Source organism: Anomaloglossus baeobatrachus, chromosome 7, assembly GCF_048569485.1.
Source record: "Anomaloglossus baeobatrachus isolate aAnoBae1 chromosome 7, aAnoBae1.hap1, whole genome shotgun sequence".
Lineage (NCBI taxonomy): Eukaryota > Metazoa > Chordata > Amphibia > Anura > Aromobatidae > Anomaloglossus > Anomaloglossus baeobatrachus.
Genome location: NC_134359.1, coordinates 88249879 through 88275189, shown reverse-complemented (window position 1 = coordinate 88275189; position 25311 = coordinate 88249879).

Genomic DNA, 25311 nt, shown 5'->3' with positions numbered 1-25311 from the left:
TATGGAAGAAGATCACCTGCAGCGAGTTACCATCGGGGTCCAGAGTGGTGCACCAAGTGAAGGTGGCACTAGAGCCCCGCGATTGAGAGTGGGCTGTTGAGAAGTGAGGGCAGCGGAGCACCGTTGCCCAGTCCCCGTTGGGACCACTTGTGGTTGTTGAAAGTTTGAAATGAAAAATGATGATACCGAAGTTTACCTGATTGTCTGCAGTGTGATTTGCAACCGGCCGGAGCCGGCACCGTTGTCCCCGTGGGGACCGTTTAAAAAAGTTGCATGGAGGACTTTCCATGGACAAGCCCGTGAACTCTGCAGGGCAACCACAAACGTTAGTGGCTTGTAAATAAAAATCTTTTGTTGCAGCTGACTGTTGCCGCCTCCGGAGAGGCAGGTTGGAGGGAGGGCCCTCAGCAGAGCAGGCTGGGGCCCAGCCACCAAAGGAACCGGTGGCTACCCTCTGGAGGGGAAGGACAGATCCCGCTCGGGTAACTTGTGCTGGACTGTGGGTCAAGGGGTGCTGCCTGGGTTTTAGGGGCAGCATCAGGGCCAGGTTACTTGGGTGGGAGAGAGCGGCAGCCGTAACCGTTAAAAAAATGTTTGCAACGTTAAAGTAAATGTGCCTCCCGTCTTGGGAAGAGTTATTAAAAATGTATATATGTTAATTCAAATGTTATCTTTTTCAGAAAATAAAACCGGTGTAGGACGGCAGCCCGCGGACGGTCTGCATTTTGCTAAGGGGGAATGTGACGCCCTGGGCAAGCCAGGGGTCACAGGTCACAACAACACCCACACCCCACACTTCAGGTAGGCACATCACAGCCAAAACACAAATCCTTGTTGCCTTCCTCCAGAGACTGATGATGCACACCAGGGGGTGGGCCAGGCGGTTGGCTCCGCCCACCGAGGAGATCACAGCTCCGGAGGCGGGAAAACCAGGCAGTTAGCTCAGGAGAGAGCTTGAGTGAGGAGTAAACAAGTAGTGACAGCAGAAAAAGTGGTAAAGGAGGAAGTGAAAGGAACAGCTAGTAAAAGTAGAGCAAAGTGGAAAGTGACAGAAAAGCCTGAAGCGGTCCGTGACTGTGTGTCCGGACGGAACCAGCAAGGTTGGCAACGACGGTGACTGTCTGGAGGGGGACCGTTCGGAAGTTCCTGGAAGGACCCCGTTGGCTGTGTGCCCGGTGGTCTGGAGCAGTGTTCCGAAGGACAGTCAGCACCAGGACAGGGGCCTTTCGGACCCCAGCAGGGCTAGGAGTCGTCAAATCTGCTAAATCCGTTAGTGAAGGGGACGTAGATCTCCCAACAACCAAGTCCCGATAGAAGGCAAAAGCTCAACCATTACCGAGGGGACACCGCCACCGCCAAGGCACCAGTTTCCTCATGGCCAGCGCCTGCGGGCAAAGTGCAGGGCTCCTCTGGCCCAGATTGTAGCCGGGGAGCGGGTAACCGGAGGGAATCCACCGCTACCACCATTAGAACACAAGGTGCAAGGAAGAGGGACATCACCGTCACCTACCGGGAGTGCAGGTGCAGCCGTCTGTGGGACCGTCCTACCAGCCGTTTGGTTTACCGTACAAACTGTGTCCGTGTCTCAGGCTGAGTGAGTACCACAGTGCCGCAAGGCACAGCGCTGCCCCCGCGTCCCTGCGCCCACCAGGCCCTGCATCCCCCACCTCATCACCGGGCCCCGGGATCACCAACCCCTGCCCACGGAGGGGCAACGCAACACCTGGCTGCTCCGCATCACCATCCCCGGGACCCCACCACTGAGCAGCGGTGGTGAAATCACCACAACCGTGGGTGGCGTCACGAACTGTAACAATCCCCATCACCCCAACAACATCCCCTTTCACTCACGGGCGAGGGGTGCCGCTCGAGACAGCCCCCGGGATCCGGCTCACCGCTCGAGCCACCACTGAGCAGCAGCCGCCGGACCCGAGCAGAAGGGGTGAGCGTAGTGTGCTGACACCCTCCTCCCCGCCCGCGACATTTGCTGCATAGAACTCTCGGTGTCCAACATTCCGCCTTGTGACCTCACATAGAACCTTCATCACCAGAGTCTACAGATTCTAACCGCAAAGACTGACACAATATAGTACTGTACAGCCACAATCAGGACATTTGGAGGGTCAGTTTATGTTCACACAGGTTGATTTTGGTGTGGGGTTTTTTGTATTTTTTTATTGGTTTTCTGCAAATACATGTAAATAAAAAACTGCTTTTTACCATACCAGCAAAATCTATCAGATTCCAGAAATCTTATGTACGCACAGACACATACAACTACTTTTTTTTTCCTTTCTGAACTTGTAAAATGCTGCAGGTTTTTTTCCTGCATTTGTTTTTACTGCTTTTTTCCCCCAATGAAAGCCATGAGAGTGAAAAAAAAACCCACCAGTGCATTTTTGTTGCGTTTTTGCTGTTTTTTTTTTTTTGGTGAACGAACATGTACTGTAAACAAATGACAGAACAAAAATCCAGTAAAAAACGCGGCAAACTCTCAGCACAAAAACACAACTTTTTTTACTGCCAAGAGATCAGGTTTTGCTGCTAACCCCCCCCCCCCACAAAAAATGTAGCAAAAACGCCCTGCGTGAACATAGCCTAAGCATACATGTTGGCACAAGTTTAACTGATTGAAAACCCTGTGAAGTTCCACATTTACCTGTGTGGTTGATCCCGGATCCTCCGTTCTCCTTGTCTTGACCGTCAGAGATGATGGAGTCATCAATCCTGGATCCACCGCTCTCTTTGTCTTCACCTCTTTACTTGAACCTCTCAGTTCATGATCCTTGATCCTCCACTCTTGTCTTCACCTCCAGACATGAGAATGTATTTATAATCCTGGATCCTCCGCTCTCTTTATCTTCTGAGATGATCATCTGAGTCCTCGATCCATGGTCCTCTGCTCTTCTCTTCACCTTCTGAGATGACCATCTGTGTCCTCGATCCTTCTCTCTCCTCTTCATCTTCTGGATTGAGTATTTGTCCCCTGTACACCAAGCTCTATACATTCTAAGTCATTGTGACATCACGCGGTGAGGTAACAATGGCCGCCTGTATCAGGTGATGTCACATATGTGACCATGAAGGACATCCCCTGTTGTTAACATTGATAACAAGTAGTAATTATATGGCAGACCATATTGGTGAGGATCAAGGCTGTGAGGAGCAGGTGATTGAGTTCACAAAAGGAAAAATATGTTTATTTTTTCTGAAAAATCTAAATTCCTTATAAATATGTACTTCTGCAACAGATTACGAGCACCTGAAATTTTATACCAATTTCCTTCCTTATACAAAAGTCACCATTATAGAAATAGAGGTCTCGTTTATTATTAATAAAAATGTAACTGTTGCCGATAGCAACCTGCCCGATTCAACACTATGCTATTTTTTTATGCTAATATTTGTATTTTATTTTTTTATTTTTTTTTCAGCAAAAACACTATAGCAATATGTTTGAGTTAAACAATGCATTTTCACGCCATTTTCTTGCTTTCTTAGGGGGTTCTGACAGTTGTTTCTAAACTCAGCTTTCTTTAGTTTTAGCTTTGTCTTCATGCGTAATAAAGTTTTCCAATTACAACTTTTTACAAACAGCGGCTGCTAATGGTATAAAATCATGCAATAAGTAAGAGCCGCCTCACCTATCCCCCTGTGCCAATGCTGCCCGAACCCCTGGTAATGTTTGTACACTTCAGTTCAGGCTGCGTGATGTGGTTCTTGCTATCAGTGACTGTAGCCATGAAGTCATGTATTGTAGCCATGTGCTCATGGTTATGGAAGACATTCTCATAATACTGTTAGTGGTTTTCAAGATGGTGGCATGGTCACTGTTTGTTCCTTGGTTAAAGGAAACCTGTCACCAGATTTGGGGCCTATAAGCTGCGGCCACCACCAGTGAGCTCTTATATACAACATTCCAGAATACTGTATATAAGGCCGCTGTGTAGAACGTAAAAATCACTTTATAATACTCACCTAAATGGTCGGTGCGGTGCAGACTGGTTGGATGAGTGTCTACATTCTCCGCTGCTGGCGCCTCCTCTTTCGGCCATCTTTGTCCTCCTTCTTCTGAAGCCTGGGTGCATGACGCGTTCTATGTCATTCACACTAGCCAGCATTGAGGTCCTGCGCAGGTGCACTTTGATCTGTCCTGAGCAGGGCAGATCATAGTATTGTAGTGCACCTGCGCAGGACCTCTGTGGTCTGTGGTCTCGTTCCTGAGAACTCTGCTGAACTTCTACCTGAATCATCTAATGATAAGTAGTTCATGCTTTTACCCCTTGTGTCGTCTATAGTGGTTAGTGGGGTTAACGGAGAACTCATCCCATCCGTTTCCTTTTTAGGACCCACTAGGCATACCTAGGCTCAGGTATCCGGCTCGGCGCATAGGTGCGAAACCTATCTAGGGTGGTGAGGAACCCCAGGGACCAGCAGTTTTGGTCAGGGGTCACCATCTTCCCTTTCTCTAGACGCAGGGTTTCTTTTCCCTTGCGCCATGTGCTTGGTACTTCCCTGTACCTAGCGTGACACAGTGACCCTGCTTTCAGTGATGTGTCACTTCGTTTTTTCATTTACTGAATGCAGCAGTTGTGATAAAATCCCTGTTTTCTCTGCTGCAGATCCAGCAGAGCTGGGAATGCTGAGCTGTGTATAACCCTGCACGAATAACTTATTAGCAGCTTTCTGTGTACACTGTATATTGAGAGAAAACTACCAATCAGTGGTGGAGGTGTGTTTTGACCAGGAGGCACGAGACACCTAGTCCTCTAGTGATAAAATAAAAACAGTATGATACATCACTGGACTCAGGATCATTGCCTCTACATCATGCTGTTCTCAGATTACATATAATAAACCCAGTGACATATTCTCGTTAGGTCGGGGTCAGAGGAGCGGATGAATCGGACAAGTGCAATATGAGAAAATTTTGCATTGCGCTCTGACCAATGTTACTCAATAAGGCAGAGTAGATCTGCATTTTTTTTCTCATCACGAATCGGCATGAGAAAGAAGTTGCAGCATGCTTTGATTGGCAGTGAGTCTCGGCTCACTCACACCTATACAAATCTATGGGTGTGTGTGAAACTTCAGACTGCATCGGATGCTATACGCTCGTCTGACCCCGGCATTAAAGGGATTATCCAGAAATTTATTTTTCAGCTGGTGTCCCGCCATTGGCAAAATACTCATTTGCCTATGCTCTCCATACAGCTGCCAGGGTCCCCTGATGGTCTCCGAGCCTTTTCTATTGACAGTCACATCAAGTGACTGCTGCAGTCAATTAATGGCCACAGCAATGAAGACCAATGATTGGATGCAGCAGTCACATGTCTGTATGACTGGAATAGGCTGTAGCTGTGCTGCCGCAGAGGATATGGGCAGTGAGTATGAGGGAGATTGGCAGGTGAGTATGTGACGCCCTGGGCAAGCCAGGGGTCACAGGTCACACACAACACCCACACCCCACATCCCAGGTAGGAACACCACAGTCAAAACACAAATTCTTGTTGCCTGCGTCCAGAGTCTGATGATGCACACCAGGGGGTGGGCCAGGCGGTTGGCTCCGCCCACCGAGGAGGTCACAGCTCTGGAAGCGGGAAAACCAGGCAGTCCAGTGAGGGACATGAAAGAGAAAACAAGAGAGTTCAGCTCAGGGGGAGCTTGAGTAAGGAGCTAAGTAGAGGAAAGTAAACAGCAAAGTGAGAGCAGAAATGAGAAAGTGGTAAAGGAGGAAAGTAAGAGCAGTGGAAGGAAAGAAAGAGCGTGAGAAGCCTGAAGTGGTCCGTGACTGAGTGTCCGGACGGAACCAGCAAGGTTGGCAACAACGGTGACTGCCTGGAGGGGGACCGTTTGGAAGTTCCTGGAAGGACCCCGTTGGCTGTGTGCCCGGTGGTCTGGAGCAGTGTTCCGAAGGACAGTCAGCACCAGGACAGGGGCTTTTCGGACCCCGGCAGGGCTAGGAGTCGTCAGATCTGCTAAATCCGTTAGTGAAGGGGACGTAGATTCCCCCAACAACCAAGTCCCGATTGAAGGCAACAGCTCAACCGATACCGAGGAGACACCGCCACCGCCAAGGCACCAGTTTCCTCAGGGCCAGCGCCTGCGGGCAAAGTGTAGGGCTCCTCCGGCCCAGATTGCAGCCGGGGAGCGGGTAACCGGAGGGAATCCACCGCTACCACCATTGAACACAAGGTGCAGGGAAGAGTGACATCACCGTTAACTACCGGGAAAGCAAGTGCAGCCGTCTGTGGGACCGTCCTACCAGCCGTTTGGTTTACCGTACAAACTGTGTCCGTGTCTCAGGCTGAGTGAGTACCACAGTGCCGCAAGGCACAGCGCTGCCCCCGCGCCCCTGCACCCACTAGGCCCTACACCCCACCAACCACCACCGGGCCCCGGGATCACCAACCCCTACCCACGGAGGGGCAACCCAACAACTAGCTGCTCCCCCACCATCACTCCCGGGATCCCCGCAACGAGCAGCGGTGGTGAAATCACCACAACCGTGGGTGGCGTCACGAACTGTAACAATCCCCATCACCCCAACAACACCACCCTTTTCACTCACGGGCGAGGAGTGTCGCTCGGGAAACCCCGGGATCCGGCCTACGGCTCGAGCCACCAGGAGCGGCTGCCGGACCCGAGCAGAAGGGGTGAGCGCGGTGTGCTGACACCCTCCTCCCCGCCCGCGACAAGTATATTTTCTATATTTTACTGTTGACTGATTCCTTTTAAATGGTATAATAGCCAAGTGCTCTGAAAGTTCCATGATTTATCAGATCTTGTTACCTGCAATAAATGTGAAGCCCCCACAGTTATTATAACCATGAAACTTCCAAAAGACACAGAAAACTAAAAGTCTGTGTATAACTTTGACATGGAAAAATGATTTTACATATGTTAGTGGTTGTTTCAGTTTTCAATCTTCATTCCTTCATTCACTTTAGTCCCTCTACAGTTTGTCTGATCAAAGTTTTAGATATTTTAGTGGGAGTGACTCTCCCTGTAATACAGGCTGGATGTGAGCTCAGAGTTTCTCTCCCTGTAATACAGGCTGGATGTGAGCTCAGAGTTTCTCTCCCTGTAATACAGGCTGGAATTGAGCTCTGTGTGTAGATAGGATGCTGCTGTTTTCATTTCATATATCAGCACATATTCTAACCTGTGCTTATTTATATTTCATGTGCTTTCCTTTTTATCTATAGGTTGTCGGCTCTGCGTCAAACTTTAGATACTTTCTCCCCTCTCCTTTGCAGGGCTGAGTACAACCGCTCCTCCTGCTACTTCTAACTCAGAGCGAAGGGAAAGGATAACAGACAACTATCAGGAGCTCATTTGACTGATTTGAAATATTTTTGCAAAAGCACTGAGCGACATAAAGATCTTATAGGCTTTGCATCAGGAAAATGATCGAATTTTATATTTTAATGAATACTTTTAGGAAATAAATGAACAATATTTTTTTTTAGACAAACTGCATTTAAAGGGAAGCTCTGGTGAACAAAAACAATACTTTTCCATTTTAATTATTTTTTAAAAAATATCCTTTAGAATTTCAAATAATTTTAATTCGTTTTTAAAAATATCCTTCAGAATTTTCTAACCTTGCTGTTCGCTAATCTGCCCAAATCTATCAGCAAAGAGAAAATATTCCCGGGAATGTAAGTACCACAAGATAAAGTGAAATAGTAATAAAGAAGGGCTTGATCTACATCTTAGGCCTCTGTCACACGTACGTTAAAATCACGCATGTGCCGCGAGACACGTATTTCCCCTGCGTGTTGCGTGTGGTAAGTACGTGTCTCCGGTACATGCGGCCCACATGTGTTCTCTGTGTGCTATCCGCGATAACACACGGAGAACTGGTAATTTGAATACTCACGTGGTCCTTGCTGCTGTCCCGGGTACTGATCTTCGGCTCCAGCCCCGCCCACTCCCCGCTGATGCTGCTTCCGGCCGAGCGGAGGGGCGGAGATTAGCGCCCATTACAGCACGCCCACCTCGTTAACACGCTCATAATGAGCGGCGGCCGGCAGCAACTGTTTGCAGCGGAAGATTCTGCAGGGCTGGTGGAGGTGAGTATGTGTTTTTTTATTTTAAAATAATGACACATTTTTCTCCGGCGCGTGTCACACGGGACCGCATCCACACTACATCCGTGTGGTACGGGTGCGGGCCGCGTGACACCCGTGCTGCCGGAGAGAAACGGACATGTCGGCATGAGGAACCCACGGACACACGTAAGTACGGAATGGGCACACGTTCCGATCCAAAATACTTACATGTGTCCAAACCATTAGGAATCCATAGGTCCCCGTGTGTACGTGTCTCCGGTATGTGAGAAAACTGCAAAACACGTACCGGAGGCACGTACATGTGACAGAGGCCTTAGAGGAAAAGCTGATTTTTACATGGGATTGGAATATCTGAACTGAAACGTCTACCCATGAAAGACGAGTATAATTCACTTTAATCCTTCCGTTAAGACATTCACTCGTTTAATCTTGGGACAACTGATTCTTTAACACTCTACATTTTTTTCATAGTATGTTATTTTTATTTCTTTTTGATATGTGACGCCCTGGGCAAGCCAGGGGTCACAGGACACAACAACACCCGCACCCCACACCTCAGGTAGTGACACCAAAGCTAACCTACAAATCCTTGTTGCCTTCCTCCAGAGACTGATGATGCACACCAGGGGGTGGGCCAGGCGGTTGGCTCCGCCCACCGAGGAGATCACAGCTCTGGAGGCGGGAAAACCAGGCAGATAAGGAAAGGGAGAGGAAGTGTGAGGAGCTAAGTGAAGGAGTAAACAGCGAAGTGAAAGTAGAAGGAAGGAAAGTGGTAAGGGAGGAAAGCGAGAGTGGTGACAAGAAGGAAGACAAGCCTGAAGGGTCCAGCTTTGTGTAGGGCCAGATCAGCAAGGTCAGCGACGGCGGTGACCGTCTGGAGTGGGACCGTTCGGAAGTTCCTGGAAGGACCCCGTTGGCTGTGTGCCCGGTGGTCTGGAGCAGTGTTCCGAAGGACAGTCAGCACCAGGACAGGGGCCTTTCGGACCCCGGCAGGGCTAGGAGTCGTCAGATCTGCTAAATCCGTTAGTGAAGGGGACGTAGATCCCCCAACAACCAAGTCCCGATTGAAGGCAACAGCTCAACCGTTACCGAGGAGACACCGCCACCGCCAAGGCACCAGTTTCCTCAGGGCCAGCGCCTGCGGGCAAAGTATGGAGCTCCTCCGGCCCAGATTGTAGTCGGGGAGCGGGTAACCGGTGGGAATCCACCGCTACCAATGGACTTAACATAGGTGCAGGGAAGAGTGACCATCACCGCCAACTACCGGGGAGAGCAAGTGCAGCCGTCTGTGGGACCGTCCTACCAGCCGTTTGGTTTACCGTACAAACTGTGTCCGTGTCTCAGGCTGAGTGAGTACCACCGTGCCGCAAGGCACCGCGCTGCCCCCCCGCGCCCCTGCGCCCATCTGGCCCTGCAGTCCCCATCTCATCACCGGGCCCCGGGAGCACCAACCCCTGCCCACGGAGGGGCAATCCAACAACTAGCTGCTCCCCCACCATCACTCCCGGGCTCCCCGCATCGAGCAGCGGTGGTGAAATCACCACAACCGTGGGTGGCGTCACGAACTGTAACAATCCCCATCACCCCCAACAACATCCCCTTTCACTCACGGGCGAGGAGTGCCGCTCGAGATAGCCCCCGGGATCCGGCTCACCGCTCGAGCCACCACTGAGCAGCAGCCGCCGGACCCGAGCAGAAGGGGTGAGCGTAGTGTGCTGACACCCTCCTCCCCGCCCGCGACAACTTGGCGTCACGAACAGGATCCTACCGCTCTGCCGTTTGGTAGAGGTGCGCCTTGTGACCGCCGGAGGTGTCCGGCTGAAAATTTCCAGAAGCCGCCATATTGGGCGCGAAAAGTTCCCGCTCGAGCGTCTTCTCGAGCAGTAGAGGCGCGAAGGCCAAAACTCCGCCCCAAAAGAGGAGTGGCCGGAAAGAGCTAAGGGGGACGGAAGCAAGATGTCTGCGCCCGACGAAGCCGCTGGAGGAGCGGCGGTCGCAGCTGCAGTGGCACCCGCAGATGGGAATGGGCCTGCCCAGGTCCCGGCCGCAGTGGCGGGAGGTGCCGCGGTCCCCGCGCTCGCTCAGGTCATGCCGTTCTCCTTGCCCTATGCGCCCGGAGCTGCCTGGCTACCGCAGTATGACGGGAAACCGGATGCCTTGCAGGCCTTCCGGAAGAAGCTTGGCCCGTTGCTGGAGCTGTACCCCCTGAATGATAAGCAACGTGCAGCGATAGTGCTGGGCCAGCTAACCGGTGCGGCTGAGCAGGAGGCGGAGACCTGGGCCGAGGGGGATCAGCTCTCTGTAGCCACCATCTTTAAGAAGCTACAGACTGCCTTTGAGACCCGGACTGAAGCTGAGCTGAGGATGCAGTTTTACCAGTGCCGACAACGGGCTACGGATAGCATTCGGGACTATGCTTTACGGTTGCAAACCGCCCTCCGCACGCTAAAGCGGGTGAATCCTATTAATGAGGCGGATAGCAATAAGATGTTAACAGAGCAATTTGCGCAGGGGATGAGGTCCCCTGAGGATCGTAAACAACTCCGGCTGTGGGCCCTGGAACACCCTGATGTGGACTTTGCCGTATTAAAGGAGAGGGCCATTAAAGCATTACAGCCCCCGGCCCCAGAAGCCCTGGAGCCAACCCCGTGGCCCATTGAGACTGCTCCTGTGGTGGTGACTCCTGCTCTACCAACCTCTTCCACATCCACCGCCTCAAGCAGCACTATGGAGGAGCTGGCAGCCCAGGTCCGTCGCATGGACGGAGACCTCGCCAAGATCCTTGCTGCACTCCAACCGTTGACCAAATCTCAGCCTTCAGCACCGATACAGCTTGCTGACAGCCCTGAAGATGTCCCCTGGATGCAGCGGAGAAGTGCTAACCAACCGCGGAGCAGGCCTCCAATCTGCTACAAGTGCCGTAAGCCTGGGCATTACTTTCGAGAGTGCCCGTTAAACGAGCAACCCCTGGGGCCCCGGGCCAATCCTCAGGAGTAGAACCCCATGGCCCCTTGGACTGGCGAGATCGATATGTCGGGGCTCGACCCATCATCCCCGTGGTTGTGGACGGCATACCGGTGATGGCTCTCTTGGACACTGGATCCCAGGTAACCACCATACCATATACATTGTACCAGCGGTATTGGGGAGCAGACGAGCTGGCTCCTCCAGACACTAGTATAACGCTGATTGCTGCCAATGGACTCCCACTAACCCAAGTGGGGTACAAACAGGTGGCCATGACAGTGGGGCAAGCTGAACTGCAACACCAGGGTATGATTGTGATCATGAATGAGCCCAGTGATCATAACCCGAAGATAGTGCTGGGAACCAATGTGATGGAGCACTGTATGGGTGATGTGTTGGCCCTACTGCAACAGCTGGCCGCCACGGCGGCGGGGAGCCGACAGAGAGCTGTGCAGCGTGAGATCCGAGCCTTGATGTACCGCCAGCATGTAAATTCAACCGGAGGAGAGATTGGTGGAGTGAGAGTGATGGATGTGGCCCCGTTGCTCGTGCCCCCTAGAAGTGAGATGATGATTTGGTGTAGGGCAGCAGTAGGCCCTCAGGGGCGTGACTACCCTGCCATGATGGAGCCCATACCCTCCGAGCATTGGCCCACTGTGGTGGCCGCCCGAGGGGTGGTAGATGTAAAAAAGGGGAGGGTGCCCGTGAGGGTGCTGAATTGCGGGGAGGAAGAAGTCAGGCTGCCCCGGTACGCTACCATTGCCAAACTGCTCACACTAGATCCTCACACCATCCACGAAACCAGCTCCTCGGTCCCTTCACCTACTACCAGCACTGCCCCGTCACCGGGGGAGGTAAAAGAGTGGCACCAACAGCTACATGTGGGCACTGATGACACCCCTACACATCACAAAGCGGGAGTATACAGGGTGGTGCAGGAGTATGAACAGGTTTTTAGTAAACACCCACTAGACTTCGGGCAGATCAAAGGGGTCCAACACCACATCCCCACTGGCGAACACCCCCCTATCAAAGAGAGGTACCGGCCTATTCCCCCTGCACATTACCAGTGTGCCAAGGATATGTTGAGAAATATGAAGGAGGCAGGGGTTATTCGGGATAGCTGTAGTCCCTGGGCCACTCCGTTGGTACTGGTCAAGAAGAAGGATGGTACCATGCGGATGTGTGTGGACTACCGGAAGATTAACCAGATAACCCATAAAGATGCCTACCCGCTGCCCCGTATTGAAGAGTCGTTGGCCGCGCTGCGGACTGCAAATTACTTCTCCACCCTGGACCTCACCAGTGGATACTGGCAGGTGGCCGTGGCCCCGGAAGACCGGGAGAAAACTGCCTTCACCACTCCGATGGGGCTCTGTGAATTTAATAGTATGCCGTTCGGGCTGTGCAATGCCCCAGGAACCTTCCAACGGCTGATGGAGTGCTGTCTGGGGCACCTAAACTTCGAGACCGTCCTATTGTATTTGGATGATGTGATTGTTTACTCCCAGACGTACGAAGCCCATCTGGAGCACCTGGCCGAGGTGTTCGTGTCCCTTGCCAAATATGGGATGAAGTTGAAGCCCTCCAAGTGTCACCTGCTGAAACCCCGGGTGCAGTACCTGGGGCATGTGGTGAGTGCAGAAGGTGTTGCCCCCGACCCTGAGAAGATCACTGCCATCCAGGACTGGCCAAGGCCAACCACCGTAAGGGAGGTCCGGCAGTTTTTGGGTCTGGTGGGGTACTACCGGCGCTTTATCAAGGGGTACACGAAGATGGCTGCCTCCATGCAAGACCTCCTCATGGGACAGACCAAAGGTGGAAGGCCAGCCCCACTGGTGTGGGAGGACAGGCATGAGGAATCCTTCCGTCAGCTGAAGGCGGCTTTGACCGGAGAGGAGGTCCTGGCGTATCCGGACTACGGCTGCCCATTCATCCTCCACACTGATGCCAGTAATGTGGGCTTGGGAGCAGTCCTGTCCCAGGTCCAGGAAGGCAAGGAAAAAGTGATTGCCTACGCTAGTCGAAAACTCCGGCCGACCGAAAGGAACCCCGAGAACTACAGCTCTTTCAAGCTCGAGCTCCTGGCACTGGTGTGGGCTATCACCGAGCGGTTCCGCCACTACCTGGCCGCTGCAAAGTTCACCGCTTTTACGGATAACAATCCGTTGACTCACCTGGATACAGCCAAACTGGGTGCGCTAGAACAACGGTGGGTAGCCAGACTAGCCAACTACGACTTTACCATCAAGTATAGGGCTGGTCGTGTCAACATCAATGCTGATGCTCTCTCTCGAATGCCCCACTCGTCGGAAGGTGGGTGCGAAGATGATGACCTCGAGGAGATCGAGTTGCCTGCATTCCACCGGCCCTCGGTTGAGAAGATCCATGTCCATCAACAACGGGTGAACCTGGACCCACTACCCAGCCAGAAGTGGCAAGAAGCTCAAAATCAGGCGCCTGCTGTCCGCCTAGTCAAGACCCTAGTGGAGCAAGGCGCTGCTGGGATGGACCCTACCGCTCCAGCGGAAGCCCAACGCTTGTGGAAAGAACGGGCCCGGTTGTACCTGCATCAGGGGAGGCTGTACCGGGAGCTGATCAACCCGAAGACCCATGAGAAGACCCGCCAGCTGGTCATTCCCCAAGCTGATGTACCCAACGTTCTGCAGGCGTACCATGATAGTGCCGGCCACTTCGGATGGAAAAAGCTGGAGATGCTGTTGAGGGAGCGGTTCTATTGGAGTGGAATGCGGGAATCGGTGGAGGCCTGGTGTCGGGAATGTGGTCCTTGTACGCTGAGAAGGAAGGATGAAGCCAGCCAGAAAGCCCCCCTCCATCCCATCGTGACACACCAACCGTTGGAGCTGGTCGCCTTGGACCATGTAAAGCTCACCCCCAGCCGAAGTGGGTACACCTACGCTCTGACCATAGTAGACCATTATTCCCGGTTCGTGGTGGTTGTCCCGGTCAAGGACTTAACCGGCCGTACCGCTGCGAGAGCGTTCCAGGCTTACTTCTGTCGGCCCCATGGATACCCTGAGAAGGTGCTCACCGACCAAGGCCCAGCCTTCGAGGCGGAGGTATTCCGCGAGTTCTGTCAGCTGTATGGTTGCAAGAAGATCCGGACCACCCCTTACCATGCCCAGACCAACGGTATGTGTGAGAAGATGAACCATCTGGTTCTGGGTCTCCTCAAAACGTTGCCATTGGAGGAGCGGAATCTGTGGCCGGAGAAGCTGCCCGACTTGGTTGATATGTACAATAATATCCCGTCCAGCTCAACGAAGTGCACCCCAGCGTATCTGATGAGGGCTCGGCCTGGCCGGCTGCCAGTGGACCTGGAAATAGGTCTGGAAGCCCCAGAGACACTCCCTGCAACGGCTGACTGGGACGCCCGGCGGAGGGTGCAGTACCGACAGATTCAAGAGTATGTGGAGAAGAACCTGAGTCGGAGTCGAGAGCAGCAAGAGCGGCACTTCAATCAGAAAGCAGCTGCCGTCCCTTTCCAGCCTGGAGATGTGGTGTTGAAGCGGAAGAGAAAAACCCACAAGCTGGATGATCAATGGGAACAAGCCCCTTACATCATCCAACCCACAGGATGGGAAGATGGAAAGGCTTACCAGATCAGTCGTGACCAAGGGGGCACTTTGGCCACGGTTTCCCGGGACCATCTGAAAAGGTGCCCACCAGCCTTGAGAACCATGACGGAGGTGCCAACTCTTCCACCAGCGGAAAAGGCAAAAGAGGTGATTCACACTGTGATGGGTGACTTCCCAGCAGACTGGCCTATGCAGAACGGCGCGGTGATTCTTCCAGTGATACTGTTCCCACAACCCGTGGATGAAGAAGTGGTGGAAGCGGTCAACCGTGAGCCAGAACCGGTGCCAGTGCCCAGGGATGAACCTATGCCCAGCTCCCCTATGCCTCCGCCTGCCCCACACGATAGCCGGGAGGTGGAACCAATTGTTTCCTCTGCCCCACTGCCTAGTCCCACTGATACCGGTCCCCGGAGGTCCACCCGTCCCAACCTAGGTAGACCCCCACTTAGGTACAGGGAAACCGTCCTTTAGAAAGGGGATCAGGAAGGCAGATATGTAAGTGTTGTGTTTGTTTGAAAAGTTGAAAAGTTTTGAAAATGAAAATGATGATTGAACCGAGTACTTAACCTGATTGTCTGCAGCTTGATTGAACCGGCCGGAGCCGGCACCGTTGTCCCCGTGGGGACTGTTTAAAGTTGCATGGAGGACTTTCCATGGACAAGCCCGTGAACTCTGCAGGGCAACCACAAACGTTAGTGGCTTGTAAATATGTTGGTTACCGTTACTGTTTTCCGCAATGCCGCCTCCGGAGAGGCAGGTTGGAGGGAGGGCCCTCAGCAGAGCAGGCTGAGGCCCAGCCACCAAAGGAACCGGTGGTTACCCTCTGGAGGGAAGGACAGATCCCGCTCGGGTAATGTGTGCTGGACTGTGGGTCAAGGGGTGCTGCCTGGGTTTTAGGGGCAGCATCAGGGCCAGGTTGCTTGGGTGGGAGAGAGCGGAAACCGTGACCGTAAACCGTTGTAACGTTGAAAGTAAATGTGCCTCCCGTCTTGGGAAGAGTTATTGAAAATGTATATATGTTAATTCAAATGTTATCTTTTTCAGAAAATAAAACCGGTGTAGGACGGCAGCCCGCGGACGGTCTGCATTTTGCTAAGGGGGAATGTGACGCCCTGGGCAAGCCAGGGGTCACAGGACACAAAACACCCGCACCCCACACCTCAGGTAGTGACACCAAAGCTAACCTACAAATCCTTGTTGCCTTCCTCCAGAGACTGATGATGCACACCAGGGGGTGGGCCAGGCGGTTGGCTCCGCCCACCGAGGAGATCACAGCTCTGGAGGCGGGAAAACCAGGCAGATAAGGAAAGGGAGAGGAAGTGTGAGGAGCTAAGTGAAGGAGTAAACAGCGAAGTGAAAGTAGAAGGAAAGAAAGTGGTAAGGGAGGAAAGCGAGAGTGGTGACAAGAAGGAAGACAAGCCTGAAGGGTCCAGCTTTGTGTAGGGCCAGATCAGCAAGGTCAGCGACGGCGGTGACCGTCTGGAGTGGGACCGTTCGGAAGTTCCTGGAAGGACCCCGTTGGCTGTGTGCCCGGTGGTCTGGAGCAGTGTTCCGAAGGACAGTCAGCACCAGGACAGGGGCCTTTCGGACCCCGGCAGGGCTAGGAGTCGTCAGATCTGCTAAATCCGTTAGTGAAGGGGACGTAAATCCCCCAACAACCAAGTCCCGATTGAAGGCAACAGCTCAACCGTTACCGAGGAGACACCGCCACCGCCAAGGCACCAGTTTCCTCAGGGCCAGCGCCTGCGGGCAAAGTGTGGAGCTCCTCCGGCCCAGATTGTAGTCGGGGAGCGGGTAACCGGTGGGAATCCACCGCTACCAATGGACTTAACATAGGTGCAGGGAAGAGTGACCATCACCGCCAACTACCGGGGAGAGCAAGTGCAGCCGTCTGTGGGACCGTCCTACCAGCCGTTTGGTTTACCGTACAAACTGTGTCCGTGTCTCAGGCTGAGTGAGTACCACCGTGCCGCAAGGCACCGCGCTGCCCCCGCGTCCCTGCGCCCACTAGGCCCTGCATCCCCCACCTCATCACCGGGCCCCGGGACCACCAACCCCTGCCCACGGAGGGGCAATCCAACAACTAGCTGCTCCCCCACCATCACTCCCGGGCTCCCCGCATCGAGCAGCGGTGGTGAAATCACCACAACCGTGGGTGGCGTCACGAACTGTAACAATCCCCATCACCCCCAACAACATCCCCTTTCACTCACGGGCGAGGAGTGCCGCTCGAGATAGCCCCCGGGATCCGGCTCACCGCTCGAGCCACCACTGAGCAGCAGCCGCCGGACCCGAGCAGAAGGGGTGAGCGTAGTGTGCTGACACCCTCCTCCCCGCCCGCGACAGATACGTAACGTTTTTTATTTTTTTTATTTAGGGGGGAGTGATGTATTAAAACCAGATTTTAAGACATACAATAAATCAATGTATATTTCTATTTAAATAGTTTAAAGCTTAAAAACAGTGTAAAAATACCATACATATGCAGGAAACAGGCTTGATTGTAAACCAGAACAAGGCTGTCACGAGTGTGTCACGAGTGACAGACAGACATGTGCTTTCTGGAAATAGAAGGTCACAGCGTTTGGCTACGCAGAATGCTCCCTAACTTTCTATTGTTCCTGCTGTCAGTATTCATTATTATAGATAGCTTTCCTGCTGGATTTTCATCTCTCCCCCTTTTGGACCCAGCAGGAGCTCACCTTCCACCCAGCTGCTAATCATCAGTATTCTCTTGGTGCTTAAATACTCCCTTCTTCTTTGTGGTGACTGGTGCTGGTGATATTATTCAGTTAATTCTAGCTCTGGTTGCAAGCAGGTGGCTTGTACTCGTCTGTAGTATCATTGCTGAAGCTTTGCTGAACTCGTTACATACTGTAGATAGATATTTACATAGGTTGAAAAAAGACCTAGGTCCATCTACTTCAACCTTCCTCCACCAATTCTACATTTTGTCCCTAAGTCACTTATAACTGACAATGTTGTGTGTACTGAGGAAATCATCCAGCCTTTTTTAAAGGCTGTTATAGTATCTGCCATTACTACCTCTTGTGGTAGGGTATTCCACAATCTGAGTGCTCTAAAGGCCGATCGCACCCACCCCCGACTTTTGTGCATCACGGCAAATCGCTGCCCGTGGCGGACAAAATCGCTAGGCCCCGTCACACAGACTTACCTGCCTAGCGACGTCGCTGTGGTTGGTGAACAGCCTCTTTTCTAAGGGGGAGGTTCGTGTGGCGTCACAGCGACGTCACACGGCAGGCGTCCAATAGAAGCGTAGGGGTGGATAGCAGCCGCAGGAAAGTCACGCCCACCTTCTTGCCGGAGGACGCAGGTACGGTGTTGTTCGTTGTTTCTGGTGTCTCAAACATAGCGATGTGTGCAGCCTCAGGAACGACGAACAACCTGCATCCTGAACCAGCAACGATTTTATGGAAATGAACTACGTGTCAACGATCAACGATAAGGTGAGTATTTTTGATCGCTAGCGGTCGCTTGTACGTGTCACACGCAACGACGTCACTAACGAGGCCGGATGTGCGTCATGAATTCCGTGACCCCCAACGACATCTCGTTAGCGATGTCATTGCGTGTAAACCAGCCTTAACTGTAAAGAACCCTTTCCTATTTAGCTGCTGGAATCACTTTTCTTCCAGCAGCTAAATAGGAAAGGGTTCTTTACAGTTAGAGCAGTCTGAGTCATCTGCGGATAAGTCTCCTATGTGTCCCTCTTGTGTCTTACTTTAACATTTAGTGGTATTGATGAAGAGCTCATCCCACCCGTTCCCTATTTAGGGTCCAGCACTAGGGTCAGGTACCCGGCTCGGCTCATAGGTGCGGAACCTATCTAGGGTGGTGAGGGACCCCAGGGACCAGCTGTAGGTTTAGTCAGGGGTCACCATCTCCCCCTTTCCTAGATGCAGGTGTCCTCTTCCCTTTCCTGTCGCCGCTCGCTTCGTACTTCCTCGTACCTAGCGTGACAAAGGCTGGGAAGATAAAACATGAAGGATTTGCTTCAATGTGTAACTGGATCTTGCAAATACCTGGTGATGTGCTCAGTTTTGCTCTGCTCCAATGAGTGGATCAGTAATCTATGGCTCACAGATGGGACTCCTCTGGTCTGGCTCCTCTTTTGATTAGCCGGCATGGCACAATGTCATCATTGTGACTTGAACACACAACGACAGACAACATCGGCTAAGCAAATGAGGAGCCACAGATGCTGGCAGGTAGAAGCTATTTCTTGGGGCTCCCATCTAGTGGCCATGGATATCTGACCTGGCCACTGGGCCAGAGTCCTGCACATTTATTGGTTCATCTGTAGTAGATAGATGTCGGTCCTGACTTATATTCTTGGGCATGTTGGAAGGTTTGATAAAGGGTTGGACAGTTACTTAGCGCTATCTCCAAAAAGTAGCACTAGGTGGTTTTCTGTTCTTTACAAATGGTTTTCCAATGGAACATAGCCAGTAAGTCTCCATACAAAGCTGGTCTCCTTCAGATAAGTCAGTAGCCTCAAAGATGGAAATATGTTGGCCTCTTGACATAGATACAGATAAGGATTTGTTCATTTCTACATTGTGGTTTAATTTATTACATAAGTTACATCCCTATGCTGGATCCATCATAAGACAAAGATCAGTTGCGACTGATGACCACATTGACTGTCACCGCCCTCTCTCTGCATCTAGAGACTTGTGACAGAATCTGGGCCAAAGTCTCTCTGTGCTGTCTGATCTGAGACCCATCAGGGTATGTGCGCACGTTGCTTTTTACCTGCTTTTTACCTGCTTTTTTGCTGCTTTTTCTTCTGCGCTGTTTAATGCCAAAATGGATGTGTTCTTCTATTCAAGCAAAGTCTATGGGAATTTGGGTTTCTTGTTCACACTATGTTGTTCAAAATGCTGCCTTTTTGTGGCAGAACTTTGGTCAAAAACTCAGCTTTTCAAAGAAGCAACATGTCAATTGTTTTTGCCATTTGGGTTTTGCACTGCAAAGCTGAGTTTTTGACCAAAGTTCTGCCACAAAAAGGCAGTATTTTGAACAACATAGTGTGAACAAGAAACCCAAATTCCCATAGACTTTGCTTGAATAGAAGAACACATCCATTTTGGCATTAAACAGCGCAGACGAAAAAGCAGCAAAAAAGCAGGTAAAAAGCAGGTAAAAAGCAACGTGCGCACATACCCTCACATTAAATGTATTCCCATTCCTTTGGTGCTAAAAGGGTTAATGTCAGTTTTACTTTCCAGCAGCTTCTGACTCCTGGCCTCAGGTGTTTCCGGTTGGTGACCACTCCTTTCCCTTATATATGGTCACATCTCCCAGTAGAGGGGCCGGTTATTCTGATTCATTCTGAAATTAGGTTTCAAGGTGGAAGGAGCTGCTGGAACCCTTGTTGTGTGAAGTGGTGTAGGTTGCAGTCCTGGTGTCTGACTGCAACAGTAAAGTTGGGATTTCTCCTTTGTTATTTCCCCTGTCTGTTTTACCTTCCCTTCATGTTGTTTTAGTGCAGAGTTGGGACTAGCGATCCTCACCTGCCAGCTCACTAGCCACGGTTATTGCAGGGCTTCTTAGAATTTTAGGTATCTTGCTCAGCGACAGGTGTAGAACCTTTATAGGGCTTGCTAGGAGTGCAGGTTGCAGCTGCATGTGAGTGCAGGAGGTGTCCCATCATCTCCCTCCCTAGTGCCAGAGCCCACCATTGTTAAAGTGTCAACTGTGTACCCCTTGTTTGTTGTGGTGAAACCCCTGTTTGTTGTGTATCTGTCACGCTCCCCGTGTCCCAGCACCACTCCTTACCCACTGATCCAGCCCATGTGTTCACCAGTCATGGCTGCCGCTCCCGCTCTTGCTCACCTGAGTCCTGTTCCTGGTCTCAGGAGTCTGACTCTGAGTATTAGCCTCATGGTTCTGTATAGGACCAGGCCGCGCCCACTCTCCTGGTCTTATAGGCCCAGCACACCTGAAGCAGGTAATGACATGGGGCTGTGCTGGGTATATAAGACTTGCCTTTCCATGTGGGCGGGGCCTGATCAACATGTCTTGTAGCTAGTCTTATGAGCTAGGTGCTCAGGTCCCCTGGTGCCGTGTCCTGCTGACTTCTTGTCATTGCTCCTTGGTACCTATGCCTGTTTACATTACTGTCCTAAAGAACTCTGTGACTCTGGTGACCTGTTTATACTTGTCCCTGCCACGTCAGCGCTCCAGCTGCCGTGTACCCTGCCCTCCGGTGGGGTGCAAGGTCCAGTGGATCCACCTCCTGGGCCTACCAGTCTTCCCGGCCCTGACAGTATCTCGACCTTCCCCAAGTCCATACGTGACATTGACTTATCATAGGTTTATTTAGGTTCTGTTGAAATTTCTGTCGTTTTGACAAGAAAATTAGCGCAAACTCTTTTTTTTTTTAAGGGAAAATATGAAAAAATGTGATTTTCTGATGTTGAGTATTCTGCTGATCTGAGCCGTCTTGATTTGTTGACTGCTAGTCGTCTGACATTTGACCACCTATGTTAGGACCACTTGAGCTGTCAGACACCACAGTCTGGGTTTTATAATGACATTAGGCTGATTATATTTAGTTCATTGATAAATATTTTACAAGATGATAATATAGAGCTTATGCAATAAAATATGTGTATATTTCCACCATAGTGTATACACCAGATTATGCTACCAATATCTGCTGAGTGAGGATCTGACCTCTGGGATATCAAAGGATACAGACCTAGCTTTGTATTTGGGAATTATAGCACTGTTCTTCAGTTAATAAAAGAAAGCCTTTGTTCTAGGCGCCATTGGTCGGACTGTCAATATCAGTCAACGACGGCATAGCATAGGGTTCTAGGTACAGATCCAACCAAAAGCAACAACCCAAAGTCCTTTTTGGGACAGGGGCTCTTTTTGGCAACAATCTGAACTGCAGAATATGTTGACTTGTTATTTCCAATATCAGACTCTACAGCGGGTCCCAAACCTGTAGCTCAAGAGCCACTTGTGGCGCGTGGGCTCATGTTATGTGGCAGGTTTAGCAAACAACTATGAAGAGCTGATGGAGAATTTTGTGAATAGCCCCACACAGAAGAGCACATCGGGATGTGTGTATACAATAATGGTGGGGAGAGGGAATAAGTATAGTAACCTGGAGACAGGACGATACCGCCAGTTAGAGGAGACATGAAGCTGGGTGCAATAATGTGGGGAGGGTGCTTGATGCAAGATTACATAGGGTAGAGTGGGAACCCTTTGATGTAAGTATCCTGCCAATGCAACAAGGTTTCTGTGTGCTTTCTGGGGGAAGCTTTGCCCATCATTTCATTGGGACTGTGGGGCTCTTGGTGTCACTATTGTGTAAATTGGAGGTTTCCCATCTATTAGAGCTGAATATGGTGCTCAAGTTTAGAAAGGTTGGGGACTGTTGATCTACTGTCATCTCGATGACCACCAGTGATCCCAGTCTACTGCACTGCCCTCCACGCATAAGTGAGTCACGTCCCATTCAAGTACATTTATACCAGGGATTGGAGATTTTGTCTCTTAAGGTGGCTTTACACGCTACTAGATCGCTAAAGCGATCTCATTGGGGTTACGGAATTTGTGACGCACATCCAGCCACGTTAGCGTAGTCGTCTTTGCGTGTGACACCTATTAGCGATTTTGAATTGTTGCAAAAACGTTCAAAATCGCTAATCGGTGACATGCCCCCCTCTTCCCAATTATCGTTGCTTCTGCAGTAACGATGTTGTTCCTCGTTTCTGCGGCAGCACACATCGCTACGTGTGACACCGCAGGAACGAGGAACTTCTCCTTACCTGCGTGCCGCCAGCAATGAGGAAGGAAAGAGGTAGGCGGGATGTTTGTCCCGCTCATCTCCGCCCCTCCGCTTTGATTGGGCGGCCGCTTAGTGACGACGCTGTGACGCTGAACGAACCGCCCCCTTAGAAAGGAGGCGGTTCGCCGGTCACAGCGACGTCGCAGAGCGGGTAAGTACGTGTGACGCTGCCGTAGTGATAATGTTCGCTACAGCAGCGATCAACACATATCGGCCGTACGATGGGGGCGTGTGCTATCACGCTCGACATCGCTAGCATCGGCTAGCGATGTCGCAGCATGTAAAGCCCGCTTTACTGTCACTTTCCCAGCTCCTTGAGAGTAGCTATTAAGATGTGATTTATTTTCCTCTGTCAGAGATTGCTCTCATCATGATTATGTCAACTACATGATGACTTCATTCAGATCACTTAGGAAATGCATTATTCACACTTTCTACTGTTGTGTGGAGATGTAATGATGACAATTTGACAAATATGTAACCTAACGTGTTCTCTAATTTAAAGAAGTTGGCCACTACTTGTTTATCGATAGGCCATGTTTAGGTAGGTCATCAATATCTGATCGGGAAGGGGGTGCACCATTCGGCACTATACATATGCAGACAGCATGTATGATTCCAAGCAGTCAGGCACGCTGTCAAACAGGATGGGGGCGCGGTCTGCCTGTAACCAATCACAGATGCCGGTACTGCCGGTGGATGGGGGAAGCAGTGCATATTCATGTGGTTAATGAGCAGCCCAGAAGTAGTGTTACAGTTGTGCGGAGACTGGTAAGCATAACGCTCCTGCAATATTCTTATTTTCTTTCTTTTTCCTTTATTTTATATTTGAATTACCCGAGTGGCAGGATCTGGATAGTTACCCACAGTTCTCTGAGAACTACGGGCTTCAGATTGGTTCATGGGTGCTAGGTTTTCTCACGCGGATCCAGACTTTTACAGTCTGGGTTATTAGAATCATGGAATCATAGAATGATAGAGTTGGAAGGGACCTCAAGGGCCATCGGGACCAACCCTCTGCGAGTGCAGGCTTTCCTAAATCATCCCAGCTATATGTTTATCCAGTTTCCGCTTTAAGATTTCCATTTATGGAGAGCTCACCACCTCCCAGGGTCGCCTGTTCCACTCCCTGACTGCCCTCAGTACCTCCGGGGGCCGCCTGTTCCACTCCCTTACTGCCCTCACTACCTCCGGTGGCCGCCTGTTCCACTCTCTGACTGCCCTCACTACCTCTAGTGGTCGCTTGTTCCACTCTCTGACTTCCCTCGCTGTCAGAATGTTTTTCCTAATGTCTAATCTGAATCTCCTTCCTTTTAGTTTCATCCCATTGCTTCATGTTGTTCCTTGTGCTAATGAGAATAGGGTAGTTCCCTCTGCACTATGACTACCTTTCAGATATTTGTAGACCGCTATTAAGTCTCCTCTCAGCCTTCTCTTTTTCAAACTAAACATCCCTAGTTCTTTTAGTTCGGCCATCACTACTTGTTGTGCTTTTTTCATTTTAGAGATTGGCATATTTGTAAGTCCCACAGGTGCTACCCATGACATTTCCAGGAGGGATTTTCCGGTCGTTGATTCCTATATTATTCCCAATTACCCTTACCTGGTATCAATAATATCACGGACACTGCTTGCGACTTGGTAAAAAATGGCCACAGCAGCCCTTTATTGCCTATTGTTTACACACTAACACAAGGGGGTGCCGTCCAACGGGCGTCCCCAACATTTAACAATAGGTAATACCATAATAATAATAATACAGTACGTAATACAATACGTAACCCTGGGTAGGCCCGATCCAGAAACCACCTTCCACCACCAAAACATGATCCCTGGCCGCAACACACACCGGGCCGGAGATGAGGTATGAATCACTTACGGATCAATACCCCCCACCTTGCAGGACCCATGCCTGCAAGATCCTTGTAACCGGAGCCACTATATCCTACAAGTGACTCTCCAATCAAATAACATTATCCGTTAAACCGCCTCTGGACCAGACCTACCCCCGCCATAAGTCCGGTCCAGAAGCCATACTCCACCACCAGAACACAATCCCTGGCCGCAACACACCGACCCAGAGATACGAGGCATTAATCACCTACGGATCAATACCCCAACCTTGCAGGACCCCATGCCTGCAAGATCCCTGTAACCAAAGCCACTGTATTCCGCAAGTGACTCTTTAATCACACAAACCGTCAGAAAAACACGATCCCTGGCCGCAACACACCGACCCAGAGATACGAGGCATTAATCACCTACGGATCAATACCCCAACTTTGCAGGACCCCATGCCTGCAAGATCCCTGTAACCAAAGCCACTATATCCTACAAGTGACCCTTCAATCACACAACCGTCAGAAACACGATCCCTGGCCGCAACACACTGACCCAGAGATGGGGGCATTAATCACCTACGGATTAAAACCCCCCCAAGAAGCATCAAGTATCAACCGTGTCTCAAAACCTTACATTCCTCTTTACCTCCAACTCAATATTATCCCCGGCTGCAACCTCCAGCCCAGAGATATGAGGCATCAATCACCTACGGATCAATCCCCCATGTGCATAACAGTAACTGTGACCTCAAAAACCTTAAAGCCCGTTAGCGACTTTAATCCAACAACATCCCCGAGCTGCAACCAGCCCAGAGATAAGAGGTATTAATCACCTACGGATCAAAACCCCTATGCCTTGCAGAACAACGTGCTTGCACTGCACTTGGATCCAGAACCATGACCCCAACCAGTGACTCCTCCTGCGATTACCATTTCACCAAAATGGATCACTGACCATAACAATGGTCCCATATTTAAATGAGGTAAAAGTCACC